The sequence below is a fragment of the Pleurodeles waltl genome, chromosome 3_1, assembly GCF_031143425.1.
Source record: "Pleurodeles waltl isolate 20211129_DDA chromosome 3_1, aPleWal1.hap1.20221129, whole genome shotgun sequence".
Taxonomy (NCBI): Eukaryota; Metazoa; Chordata; class Amphibia; order Caudata; family Salamandridae; genus Pleurodeles; species Pleurodeles waltl.
Window position 1 is genome coordinate 1,598,134,913 of NC_090440.1, and position 14,163 is coordinate 1,598,149,075.

Consider the following 14,163-nt stretch of genomic DNA (forward strand, 5'->3'; position numbering starts at 1 on the left):
ATAAATGGATACAGAGATGCTGCATTATGAGGATGGTAGTCACAGGAGATGGCTACAATTAATAGTAAAAATAAGGGAAATGGGGAGGAGGAGAAGAAGAATCTTATCTGTGCTGTCTGTGGTCCATTCAGTCACTCACTACATCAAAGGGGGCGCTCGTCGTGCGCCTATGCCGTCCTCTCCTGGGACCGCTTGGTACAAGTGGTCGAGGGGAGACAGTCTTTTTTATGGCAGCTCGATGTGTGAGGCGCGCGATAATTGGCACTCGCTGTTTCTCAGGTGGAAAGGATCACCGCCACAGGCCCGCAGTGCGTTTCTGGCCTCGGTATGGTTGCTGTGTGTGCCACAGCTGAGAGAAATCGCCGGCGAAGGGCAGGCGCGTGCCGCGGGAGGACGGGGCTGGAAGCCTCCGGCCGGGGTATGGAGCCCAGAGGCGTCGCGTGTTGACTGCGGCTGCTGGGAAATGTAGTTCCCAGTGGCCGCGTTACGCGATGAGGTAAAGAGGAGGAAAAAGAGAGAGGGGGGGGTTTAAAGGGGGATTTGGGAGACGTGGAGGAGGGCAAGGTGGGGTGGTTGAGAATAAGAAAAAACGGGGGAAGGGAAGCAGAGAGGGTTGGGGGAAGAAAAGAAGAGAAAAAGGGGGGAGGGAAGAAAAGAAGAGAAAGGGGGGAAGACAAACGGATAGAGGATGAAAACTAGACATAATACTAACAGAAAAAGGAAAGCGGAACAGAAAAGAGGAGGAACAGTTTTAGAGAGAGAGAGGGAGGAGGGGAAGGGAAAAAAGGGAGGCAAAGAGGAGGACAATGGAGAAAAAGAGGACATAAAAGGCAGCCAGGAGAAGAAATACCTGTGACATGGGTAACATGGGGACAGTGGAAAGCCCTGTCGTGTTCTTCTACATATGGGAAACGGTTCAGGCGTATGTCCAATTATCCACACTCGGGCTAACGGATCTGCATAAAGCAGACAAATCCAGCGCAGGAACACTTATGGCATTTCCATGCGGGTCATGATTGCGAACATATATTGCCATTCAACAGAGTTGAATGGCTTTGGCTGCATCCAATAGAACCGCTGCTGCCTGTAAGGAGGAGCTAAATTAATGAATCATAGCAAAAGTGGTGCGCAGACTATGTGTTGTGGATGTAGACGGTATGAACACACATTGGTCAGGTAATATTAGGGGAAGCAGGGGTTGGAGACTTTGAGCCCACATTCTGGCCAGGATTTTTGCGTCAGTGTTAATTAAAGATGGAGGTCAGCATGATTCAAAATACTCAGGCGCTTTTGTCCTGCTTTAACAGTCACTATAAGGGCTTCGCGCAAGGAGGGAGGCAAGAAGTGTTTCTGGTATGCCACATCATATACTGCGTGGAGGTGAGGGGCCAAGAGCTCGACAAACTCTTCATAGAGCTCTCCAGTCAGTCCATCCAACCCCGGGGCCTTACCGTTCCGTAGTGTGTATGGCTTCTTTAACTTCATCGACTGCTATAGGCTGCATCACTGAGATATGCATTTGTCTCATCTGCTGTAGCAGACGTCCAGGAACTGTATAGGTTAGTGTAAAATCTAAAGGTGGTGAGTATAGAGGGGGTGTCATATAGGACGCACACCTCCAGAGTTGATATCTTTAGTTTGTGTGCCCAGCCCTTGGGTGTTCTTAATTTCTCTGCAAGGCTGCGTCCTGGTCGACCACCAATCCTGTATGTGAGTGGTGTGTGGCGCTTTAATACAAACCACAGTTCTTGTGAAGCGATGTTGTTAAATTTGGTAAGGCTCTCCCGGATAGTTAAGAGGGTTGCACCGCTGGGATGTCTCTCACACTCTTTCAAGGGAAAGTATATTATCCTCTGTCTTATGCAGTTGTGTGCGTGTTGCCTTTAACACTTCCACTTGTGTACTGATGCATATACCTCTGATTGTAATCTTGAAGGCCACCCAAACAGTGTCCTTTCCATCTATTGAGTGAACATTTTATTGGGGTGTGAGCGAGCTTCTAAGTCTTCATTTTTGGCTTGTGGTACTGCCAGGACCTTTTCCATATTTAAATATTTGATGCTCAGGGCCTGCAGCTCATTGTTGTTGAAAACCATTGCTCTGCTGCAGTGAGGCACATTGATTGTTTATTCAGTTAGGCTGCCATGTGATCCATGCCAGATTCAGGGAGTCTATTTTCTATGTCAAAAGACTGGAGACTTTGTTGCATCGCCAGCAATGTGGTCTTGCTGCGGTCATAGTTGTGGGCTCCAAATCCTGTTCCTGGGCCTGATACGTTTCCTGTAGTGGTTTGTTAGTGCGCTGGGATTCAAAAGTGAGACGTTTTTGGTTCCTGTCCATGTTTCCCATGTCCGCCAGGGAAGGTTATCACAGTAGGTGCCATATGGTTACACACACAATTGTCGTCACATGCTACTCTTTATCCCTGATGCAGGCTCAATTCTGGGAAGTGTGGCCGCATTAAATAAGAGCCACCAGAGGTGCTCACAGCTGTTTTCTGAGTGTCACCCTATGAACAAACTCCATTCGGTAGCCCTGGATACCTAATGGTATCAGCAGCCAAATTTATGTGGGGTGATATGGGCAGCAGGGAGGGGGGGCCCCCATAATGAAATTCGCGATCACCTGTGCCAAAGACCCACCCGGGCATTGTACTTTTTGTTGCATGAACCCAGCCAGGCAGTGTTTTGCAATAGGTTATGCTTCAGCAGCAGGCAATTCATAGTGATCACTTCATAGCAGATTCCTGACATTTACCATTCCTCGCTACTCTTTTGCATCCATGTCAAGGGGCAAGGAGCAGAGCATGTGGTGGGGACGCAGATCTCTGGGTGATATCAATGATATATCCAAATTAGGGAGCAGGGCCACAACCTTGTTTTCTCTGTACGTTGGCGGTGAGCTCCCCAGTGCCGCATGTGCTTAAGCAGTGACCGTCACCGAGCTGTCTTCACCCAGCCTTCAGTGTTGAGGCTGCTGGCCCACTAGGAGCTTAGATGCCAGACAAAAGTTTTCCATTCTATGACTGGGGGACAGCACTATCTGTACCGAGATGCCAACAGGAGCTTGTTGTGTATTCTCAGTGCCAGGACTGGGGGGTTTGCAGGGCAGGGTACAACAAATAGTCTTGAAGCTATATTTATATTATAACCTCTCTGTTTTTTGTGCCCCAACATTGTTCTTGATGTTTTTGTGACAGCCCATACTGAAGCTCTAAGCCAATCGCCTAACTGGGACTCAGTCTTTCTTTAGGGTCCTTTCTCCTCCTCCCCCCCCCCCCCCCCAACTCCAACCCCTCTGCATCACCGGCCTACCTTGCTCGGCGGGTTAATCTGGTTGTCTGCAGCTGAGAGCTGTGCAGCCAAGAGAACTGCTGTCCCAATACAGTTTCCTGCACACATGGCCACTGCATTGTTTAAGAGTTTGGGCCTAATGGTCGCTCACTTTGCTTTGGCCTCCCGAATCCACGCTGGCAGCTCCCTCAGCCAGCGGGAGCTTCCCATTCTGGTACGGGGGCAACTTCCCATTCTGTCCAAGGCGCAACTTCCGAGGCCCATGACGCTGCACTTGTTTCACTCTGCAGCCTCCAGCTGCCCTGCGTAGAGCGCCCGCCTGCTTGTTCCTTCAGCACTGCCCACTCAGTGAACTGCGGCAGAGATCTTTCACTGCCCCAGGTAGCAGGAACTTCTTAGTCTGTTTTGGGGGCTGCCAAGTGTCTAAGGCGCACCCCCCATCTTGCTGAGGGCTCTCTGGCACCATTCTCCCTAAGAAGGCATCATTAAACAGAAGCTCAGAAGTTGCTGGCACATGTCAAAACATCTTAGTCTCATTGGAGGGCAACTGTGATTCTGGTACTTCAGATGCCTCCAAAGCACCACTATGAACAAGCCACCTTCTTCCGCTGGTGGCACATGCAGCGAATCAAACATTGTCTCATGTGAGGTATCAAGCCTAATGGTATTTACAGGGCATAGTCAGTGTCATGGGGGGAGTAAACCACAATCCCCATCATAAATGCTCTGGTTGTACCCTGCAACAGCACAAGGTCAGAATCGGAGCCAAAAAAAGAGGAGTCTCTGCGGACAACAGCAATGTGCTAGAGACTGTCAAGCTGCATGATAACAGGCTGCATTTGTATAATCTGACACCATGACATCGGTCTATTCGGTATCCTGCAAGTGAATTGGCACCAGTGTGGCAGAACCCGGTGTGTAGGATTGTACCAGAGTCACTTTAGGCCCGATAACTTGTCCAGAATTGGCAGACTGCGTTAGAAAGGAAAATAGTGCTGCACTGAACATTTGCAGCATGGCCTCTTTGAAGGCCTACATGGCTCGGTGAACTCTGCGCACGCTGGGATCAATTTATGCTTGCATTTGGACCTGGACTTCAAGTGGAAAATAGAACGGTCTGGTGACTGAGCCTGGGTCCTTGTCTTGGAGTGGGATGTACACGATGGCTGTCCTATGTCCTTATGGTGCACGAGGCATACATCGGTCACACATCCCAAGTTGTGTCCCGGGCCCAGGCACCAAAGGTACACCTCATGCAGGTTCCTGACCGACATCCGGTTCTTGCATTTGTGGCATGGCTTGAACCCTGTCATTTACGGTGGGGACATTCCCTAGAACACTAAGAAAACAGTTTGGGGTTGTGGGATAAACTACAGTAGGTAATCTACTTCAGATAGGCATCAGAAGGAACGTAAAGTAAGCAATTGTTGTCAGCCGGCAGAGGTGGTACTCTAAGTGGCTCTGCTCCATTGCTTCCAGGGAGCAAAAAAGCAATAAAATCAGCATGGAGCCTTATGACTCCATTTAGTGGCACATGGGAGCACTGCTACGAAAAAATCTCTGCATAGAGTCAAGCATGTGGGACACAATCTAAGGTGAGGAATCTGCAATTTGAAGTATCTACCAGAAAATGGGTAACTGAGGGTTTGATTCTTACCTCCTGTAGAAGCCGATTAGATAGAAAAAAAGAAATGTTACTTACCTTGTATGCATTTGTTTGCAGCTTGTAGTGCTTTAGATTGACACGCTTTGAATACTCCTGACATCTAATGTTGGGCTCTGATGGTGCAAGTTGTTTTTTGTTCAAGGAAGTCTGACTCACAAGGTCTCTTGTGGCTCCTTAATTAGTAGGGAATGCACATGGGTGCAGACTCCATTATTAGATTATTTTCCACAAAGCAGGTGAGCGTAAGTACATAGTGTTTGGTAGTGAGACTGGGGTGCCCATGGTGTATAAAAGTACAGTTAATATCTAATCTTACAGAGATTTGCAAACAGGACACTGACTCTGGAAGTGAGAGTGGGTGGATGTGAATCTATAGCGCTACAAGCTAGAAACAGATGGTTACACAGTAAGTAGCATTCAGTTCATAGCATGCTACACATGCACTGCATACACTGTAAAATAGTACAACCCTAAAGTGGTGGCTAGTCAGTTGATGATGCAGATGTCTGAAACTGAGTTCTTAATACTGTCTAGCCAATTATAGTCTGTAGATGGGTGAAGATATCTATACAGTAATGCTTGGTAAAAGTGTGTGGAGTTGACTGTGTGGCTGCTACTAGAATATTCCTAAGAAATGCCATGATTGCCCCCTTCTTCACAGTAGAAGGCAGCCTAAGGGGAGAAGTGAGAATCCTTTTATCTTTAGCATAACATGTTTGTATTCATTTCACAATACATATAACTATGCTAACTTTGGATATAGGGAGGCATTAAGGAGGTTTAGAAAAAGCAACAAAGAGCTGTTAAGTTTTACAAAAAGATTTGGTTATTTCAATAAAGTACATTAATGTTATTTTGACATCTAGGGAGTGAACCGCACTTTGAGTTATGGAGTCTTGGTGAGACAGAAATACTAAAAGCTTAATTATTTGATTCATGTGGATAGGAGACACCACCTTAGGAAGTAATTTAGGGTTAGTTCCAAGGACAACCCTAGCTGCAAGAACCTGGAGTAAAGGTTTTTGTAAAGTGAGGGCCTGTGCTTACTTAGCAATGTAATGGCTATATTAAAAGCTACTTTCAAGGAAAGAAATTGCACAGGACAGCACTGCATTAACTTGAATGGGAGCCTCATGAGTCTTGTGAGTATTCTATTCCTTAGAGGCCCAACTGGCACCGTAAGTGGAATCCATGAAGGCTTTAATGATGGGAATTTTGAAGAGAAGAGTGCTCTCTATTTTGCATGCATGTGGCGATGGCTGCAAGATGTAGGTGTATGAAGTATACATTAATCTTGATTTATGTAGGTGAAGCAAACAACAATGCTTAAACCACAGGTTTAAGAGGATCTAGATTCTTGGAGATACAATACAAATCCCTTCCACTTTGCTAGGTAACAATCTCTAGTAGTAGGTCTCTGAGCTTCCTTAAGAAAATACATGCACTCTTGTTGAAGACTTAGATACACAAACGTTAGGACCTCAGGTGCCAGATTGCTAGACTAAGCCACAAGGGGCCTGGCCATGTTTCTGAGTGAGACGGACTGGCCTGCTGTGGAGCCTTTCATGTGGGGTAACAGACCTCTCAAGTAGGGCTGAGAACCATGGTTGTTTTTCCCATGTGGGAGCTATGAGGATGGGGGTGAGGAAGGTTTGTCATAGCTTTACCAACACATATGGAAGAAGGAGGAGAGGAGGAAAAACAAAGGCAACTATATCGGCCGAGTTCATCCACAGGGAATTGCCAAGTGAGGGTCAGTGTGAAAATCTGGAGGTAAAGCTTTCGCATTTTACATTTTCGTGAGTGGGAAATAGGTTTATTTGTGGAAACCTCCATTGATGAAATTAGGGGAGTAGGACTTGTGGATAGTTTCCACTCGTGGACGTATTGCGTCCTTCTGAGTAAGTCTTTAAAGTCATTGTCCGCTCCTGGGATAAACTCCACTAAGAGGTGTATGTCATGGGGGAATTGCCCAATGCAAATCTTTTACGCAGGGCTGACAGATATGGCAAGTGAGTGCCCCCATTTCGCCAAGTAATAAACACAGTAATTTTGTCGGTTTTGAGAGGACCATGTTGCCCTGTATGTTCTGTAAGAGGGCTTAGAGGGATAGGTGGATGGCAAGACGTTCCTGGTAGATGAAGTGAAACCCCTGCAGCTGTAGTGGGTAGAGACTCTTAACTGTCAACATGTGGAGATGAACTCTCCCCATACCCTGCCCACTCTCCTCCTTTGTAGGTTGGGGTGAGCCTTGCCAGTGACAGCATTTAGAACTGACCCCAGGAAGGACTGAACTTCAAGAGGCTGTAGTTGGGCTTGGAAGTATTTATTGTAAATTGCAACCTGTGGAGGAGGGAGGTAATAGCGTCAGAGTGTGCTAAGCACTGCTGTGTTCCGGCACTCTTAATCAGCCCATCGTCTAGACAGGGAAACAAATGTGCTCCTTCCCTCCTGAGATGAACGGCTACAACTGCCAGACACCTTATGACCACCTTCGTCACTTTGGTACCCCCAAAGGATAGCACCTTGAATAGGTAGTGTTGTCCATTCTCCATGATGCGAAGATAGCTTTGATTACCTGAATGAATGGGTATGTGGAAGTAGGAATCCTTCAGGTTCAGAATAGGGGACAGGGCGGTTCAGATTACTCATGAAGAGTGGTCATATGGATATGTTCTAATAGGATGTACCTGTGAGGGGACTGAAATCAAGTACTGTCCTTAAAGAAGTGTCTTTTTGGGGATTAGAAAGTACAGAGGGTACACACCTTTGGCAGGAGAAGGGCACCAGTTCTATGTCCCCTTTCAGCAGAAGTGCTTGTTCCTCCTCTTGGAGAAGGTGGAGATGCTGTGCACTTAGTGTGTGCACAGGGTGGAATGTTTGGTGGGTTTGAAAGCAGTTGCATGCAATATCCCTTATCAAAAGTGCTATGCACCCAGTGATCTGATGCGATTTTTCCCCAATAAGGAAGACACAACCGTGGGGATCGAGTGGGATTAGTACATCAGTGCTTTGCAGTGGAGGTTCATTTATTGAGAATGCTTCTACTTAACCTCTGCTGGAGTTGCCCCTGTCTGAACCAAAGTATGTATCTGCCTGACTGCTTGCTGCTGGTGTTGATAAAAATGTGCCTGTTCTGGTGAAGTGGCCTTTGCTTCATCTGCTGTCTCTGAAAGGAGCCCCTCAGAGGAAGGTGTTTGGGGAGAGGCCCCATGCTTTTTGCTACATCAGTATCTATCTTGATATTTTTTTTTAGCATTTGGTCCACTTGAAGACCAACATATTTATTTCTCCCTCTTCCTAAATTGACCTGCGAGGTGCTGCAGCACACTCTAAATCATATTTCTTTGGGCCCTGTCAAGAACAGGCCCACTGAGTTAGCAATCTGCCAGTGCATAGCTCTCCACATTCGAACCTTGTCCCTGTAGCATCCATTCTTTACTCTCCTTATCTGGTGGAGGAGCCTCTTGTCTGGCTTGTGCAGAGGCCTGCTTATGGGCAGTATACACTACCAAGAAGTGTGGCAGGAGGTGCCCCCTGATGCAAATGGGGTCTGGGGGAGAGGCCTATATGTCTTCTCCACTCTGGGGGGCGCAAATTGGCTTATGACAGCTTCCTGAAAGATGTCTGAGTCAGATTTGATTATCCCCTTCAGCACTGGGAGAAAAATTGATAGAGAACTCCGACCCAGACATGTTCCAAGAGGAACTAATAATCAGGAGTGGTATGCATGTGGACTTTATGACAGAGTGGATTCCCCTGAATGACCTGATGGTATGTGGCAGAATCATCAGGGGAAGAGACTCTTAATAAATCAGACTCCAAGTGTGTGCTCCAAGTGGGAATATGTCACAAACCCCCCCCATGGACCTTCTGTTGGGTGATGATAAAAGGATGCCTGATAGCTCTCATGGAAGGGCTAGTGGGTGCATCCTTAAAATGCTTTGGTTGTGGTGGTGCATCAGATGAAGAGTCCAGCGCAGTCTCTTTCTCAAAAGGCAGTTTCCTTTTCTTTGGTATAGGTTCCTAATCTTTGGTGTTCTTGGGATAAATATTCCCTGTGTGTGGGTTAATGGCAATCTAATGTTACCTCTCAATCTCCTCCTGTAAACTCTTGAGGATTGGCCTTTCAGAGTCCCTGAGACTAGCAATGGAGGGTGGTTTTGCGGTCGATAGCGTTTGACACCAACTGTGTGCTCAAGCTTCTTTCAAGCATAGCTTCAGGGCAGAGGCATTTTACAGGTCCGACTGGGGTGTCAGCACCAACAAGTCTTTTTGCTTCGCTGAACAGGTTAATTACCTTTGGTAACAATCTTTCTGGTAAAGATTCTATCTAACTACAGATTCCTCACTTTTTGACTACTCCCCAGGCACCAGACTGAATCCGGAAACTTTCCATAGCACTGAGACCTTTTCGCTCTGGAAATGACATACGGAGCAGATTTAGCCACCATTTCCACATGCTGATGTCAGTTGCTTTTAAGGCTGTCCACAGCTCCAGATGCAGAGCCCCAAAAGCAAACTAGAAGACAGTGAGATGATTCCTAGACTTGGAATCTTACGAAAAGTAGACATACAACATACACAGATCCACAGACTTTGCCAGACAGTTCATGGGTTGCGTTTTAACAGTCCCACAAATCTGTTACGCTGGCAGTCGACATGTGTTTCGTCTTTTTGCGACTTTTCCAAAACGACAGTATTAAAAAAATACATGATTGTTTGTTTCAATATGTATGTTTTGAGTATTATTTTAGTTCAGTGTTTATCCATTTTGTAACCGAAAATGCACATGCCACTCAACAAACAGAAAAGAAGTGATATTTAACCATCAGAAGATAGTGAGAAAATAGTGTAACCCCTGAGTGCAGTGTCTTAGAGACTATACACTAAAAAAAGAGTGATAAGTGAAGCCTAATGTGGGTTAATAGCCAGTGCATGTCCTCGACACCGCTGCACAAAACGCACCAGCACTAAATGGAAGCGTTATTACAAAGACATCAGGCCAGATTATGACCTTGGTGGAGGGGATAAGCCTGTCTCAAATGTGAAGGATATCCGGTCCACCATATTAAAAGTTCCATATATATGTAGTCACATTTGGGACAGCGTAATCTACTCCGCCAAGGTCGTTATCAGGCCCATAGTGTTAAGTGGCCTATTAGTACCTTGGAAACTGTCACAGAGATGAATCCCGCAGGTATAAAATGATGCCCTTGCAACACACCTTACGAACATGTACTTTAATAGTATCCATAGAAAAGGAGGTAGGTGTCACCAGATACCTGGATCAATTCTTTCTCCTTGGGAAAGTAGTCAATAAGTATTGCTTCACTGTGTGCCTGTTTCAACAGGCTGAAAATTATCCCAAAGCGAAAAGGCAGTGTTCCTAAAGGCATGAGGCTGTAAGCAGATATGGGTCTTTTGTCGTTTCCAGGGTACTCAGAGGGTCACTCAGAGGGTCACTTAACAACACTACATCTCTATAATAATACTTCCAATTAATGCATGGCCCTCCTATGTAGCGGTTTATAGGCCATGTATGTTATAGGGCAACCCACATCAGGTTTCTCTTATCACTCTTATTTAGTGTATATTCACTGCAATCTGGAGTCACACAATTTTCTCATCATTTCCGATGTATAAATATCACTTTTTTATGTTTTATGAGTGGCACCTGCATGTTCAGTTCCAAAATGGGCAAACAATGAATCACAGATATAACATGTATGTATTGAAACAATCAACCATATATCTATTTTTGTGAACACTGCAGCTTTGATAATTTCACAAAAAGAAGAAACGTGTCGATTGCCAGCGTAACACATGTATAGTGTGTCAAACAACATTTGCGGGACTTTATATTTTCCATTTTCAATATAAAAAAAAAATCCTTCTTGAAATCTACTTTGATGGACTGATCAACTTGACTATTTGGACTGCGATCTGTCATGTGCTTCAGTATCAATATCTCATAGTCTGGAGAAGGTTGATACCTGACTGTGGTTCGCCTTCATTAGCCTATAGTCTAGGTAGGGAAGAGTGGCACCCACAACATTCAGAGGTGCGCTGCCACCACCACCATCACTTTTCCGAAGATCAAATGGGCACAAGTGAGTCCACAGTGCAGCACAGCAAACTGGAAATGCACCTCTCCCACCACGAAGAGGTGCATTTCTAATAGACTGGCAGGACGGGAATATAGAAATAGGCATCCTGCAGATCTACCTCCACTATCCGATCTCCACGGTCAACAGCAGTAAAGACCTGGCCCAGGGTGTGGATTTTGAACTTTTCCTCATTTTGAAGTTCTCCTTAAAGAGGAAGGCATTGAGAGGGTGCAGATCTAGCCGAGAACGAAGACCTCCATCCTTCTTACACACCCGAAAGCAGCGGAAATAGTAACCATACCCTACTTCTAGCATTGGCACCATCTAAACAACACCTTTGGTTAAAGGCACTTGCACTTCCTGCCACAAAATAGAGAGATGGTCCTCCATTAGTTCGTGGGGTGATAGTGGGTGGTGCGGCGGGGAAAGTAGCAAAGGTAGAACATAACCTTTTTGGACAATTTGCAGTACACACTTGTCCAATGTAATCTCCTACTAACCTGTGGGGATGGGGGAAGAAAAAAAAAAAGTAGATGGATTCTGCCTCCTACCAGGTGGCTGTGCTCTAGTAACGGTACACTAAAGAAGTCTGGTAGGTGGGACTACAGGTGGCGTGGTGGACTGGGTGGCACGCTGACCTTGGCCTGGGGGCCGTGGGCATCACAACCTCTCCTGTGAAACTGCTGGGGTGGGATAGGCTGGTGGTAAGGAACGCCTTGTCTAAAACCATGAATGGTACAGTGAAATTGCTGCTGTTGACAAGATTCTGGAGAAAGGCCCAGCCAGCCAGCAATAGCTCTAGTCTATTCGAAGCGCTCAATGGCAGGGTTAGTCTTGTCCTCAAACAATCAAGTTTCTTGTAATGGCATGTCCATCAGTTAGGACTGGACGTTACCCAAGAACTCAGTGGAACATAGCTACATATGGTGGCAAATGGCAACGCTTAAGGCCCTCTCACCGGAGCCACTGGTGTCCAAGCATCAGTGAATTGTGCACTTAGATACATCACAGAAATCCTTAAATGCCTATGAAAGGAAAGGATGATGGCCCTCCAGGGCACCGGGAGAACTTGTGCCACAGATTCCCAAAGGGCATGGGTGTAGCACCTAGGCAACAGGAGCCATTAAATGAATAAAGGGCCATTTTGGATAAGGAGAAGCTCCTCTTTTCAAACATTTCCGCTCTCTTGGCTTCCCCACCAGGAGTGGTCGGGAAATTGCTGGGGTTGGTTCTGTTAGTGAAAGCCAGCACCACAAGACTCTCTGGAGAGGGATTCTTGGAGAAAAAAGCTGGGTTGGCTTAAGCAGGATGGCGCTGCCTTGCAATCCGATGGTTAACCAAAGGACTGATACCAGGTTTAACCCAAGCCCACAAGGGGGTATCTGTTAAGGACTCATTGAATGGGAGTAAAGGCTCAGAAGCAGTCTGGTCAAGCTGCAGTTCTTCGGTCAGTGCATTATTTTCATCTCCATAACAAGGAGTTGGAGGTCAAGAAAGTCTGCCGTCCTAGGCATAACCACAGCATAGGAGGCCGATTCTTCTGTGGTTGCTCCTGGAGGAGAGAAAAGGGATGTTTACGGGAACGTATCAAACCCACAAGCGTCTCGCAAGTCATCATGTCAATTACCTCCTGTGCAGGGCTGAGCGAATTCATCACCCATCAATGTATTCGTCCCAAAAAGGAAGTGGGGAGAATGTTGTCTGCTTTGTTGGATTTGGTTTTGATGCCAGTCAAAATCTGCACTGGAAAGGACAAAGGGAGTCACTTCTTCTGGTGATGAAGTTGGCAATGACGTAGACGAACCCGGGCCTGGTGTGGAATTGGAGCAGAGGGCAGAAGAGGCTCAGAGGGTCCTGTTGGGGCAGAGGGCAAACCAGCTAGGGTAATACAGAAGGATGGCCTCTTAGCTCTGTCGGGCCAAAGGCGCCCAGAGGGAGTCAGCAGATGTCTGAAGAGCCTGAGTATAGCTGCACGGAACTCTTCGATCTAGCATGGCTATTCACTCTGGAAATTCTGGCTGTCCCAGAGCCAGCTGTGGAATCGGCTCCGAAGTCGACTGACTTCAGGAGTGGGAACGAGACGATTAGCACTCCATATGCTTAATCAGAGGAATAGGAATAGCAAGAAGGAGCAGTACACTGCTTTGACTTCTTACCCTTACCTGAGGATTTGGACCATAATGATGACCGGACTCCAGAGTGGCTCCAGGAATGGGAGCAGGTACAGAATCAAGCCTTATACTCTGAGTGGACTTCGGAACAGCTGAGGACCTTTGGGCTCATCAAAGCACAGTCTATGCAGGTCTTGGAGTTGTGGCTCAACCCCAGCACCACATGCTCACCTGTTGGGCATCCGCCACAGACATCCGTCACATTCAGGTGCCCAGTCTAGCGCCTAGCCAGGGATATAAACTCTTTTTTTGTATTGCACTTTTCTACACATAATACTGCAATTTGGATTTGTATCAAAATTATATTGGTGTAGCTTTCTGCAGATAAAATGCAGTTAAAGTTGGCCTGTCACAGAGTAATGGAGGTGTCACCAGACTATTCATCACTGAGGTGGGCTGACTTAAACATCTGAAGTATACATGCATAGAAGCTTTCCAGGGTTCCCGGACAAAGGTTGGACAATTCTACATTCATGAATATCAGTAAGAATCTCACAATGCGGAAAAAGTCTAACAATGGAGTCGGTGCCCATGTGCCCACTCTACTGAGCGAGGGATCACAGGAGACCTTGTGACAGAGAGATTTCTTTGAATGAAAACAACTTGCAATGTCCAAGCCCAACGGTAGATGGCCGGAGTATGCATAATGTATATCTGCAGTCACATGTTATAAACATATTTATTTTAATAGCACTTGTGATACCATCTCTTTTCACGCATTATTTCACCAAGGTCATATTAAACCTACTTGGTGGATAAGCTACAATTAAACTCATAACTAGATTCACTAGTTTAAATCTGCTGCAAAAAAGAAACACTACTTTGGACAACGACAAAATGAAAGCATGAAACAGAACAGAATGCCACACAGAATTTCTTGTCCAGAAGAAGCAATGGGATGTATCGCGAAACATGTGTTAGCT

The 14,163-nt window shown here is 46.3% G+C and overlaps 1 protein-coding gene across 4 annotated transcripts in view; it reads right to left on the minus strand.

The window, feature by feature from the left end:
* MBD5 (methyl-CpG binding domain protein 5) overlaps window positions 1-14,163 on the minus strand; it is a 368,139-nt gene that overhangs the window by 136,870 nt on the left and 217,106 nt on the right. The gene's annotated exons all lie outside the window — the stretch shown is intronic.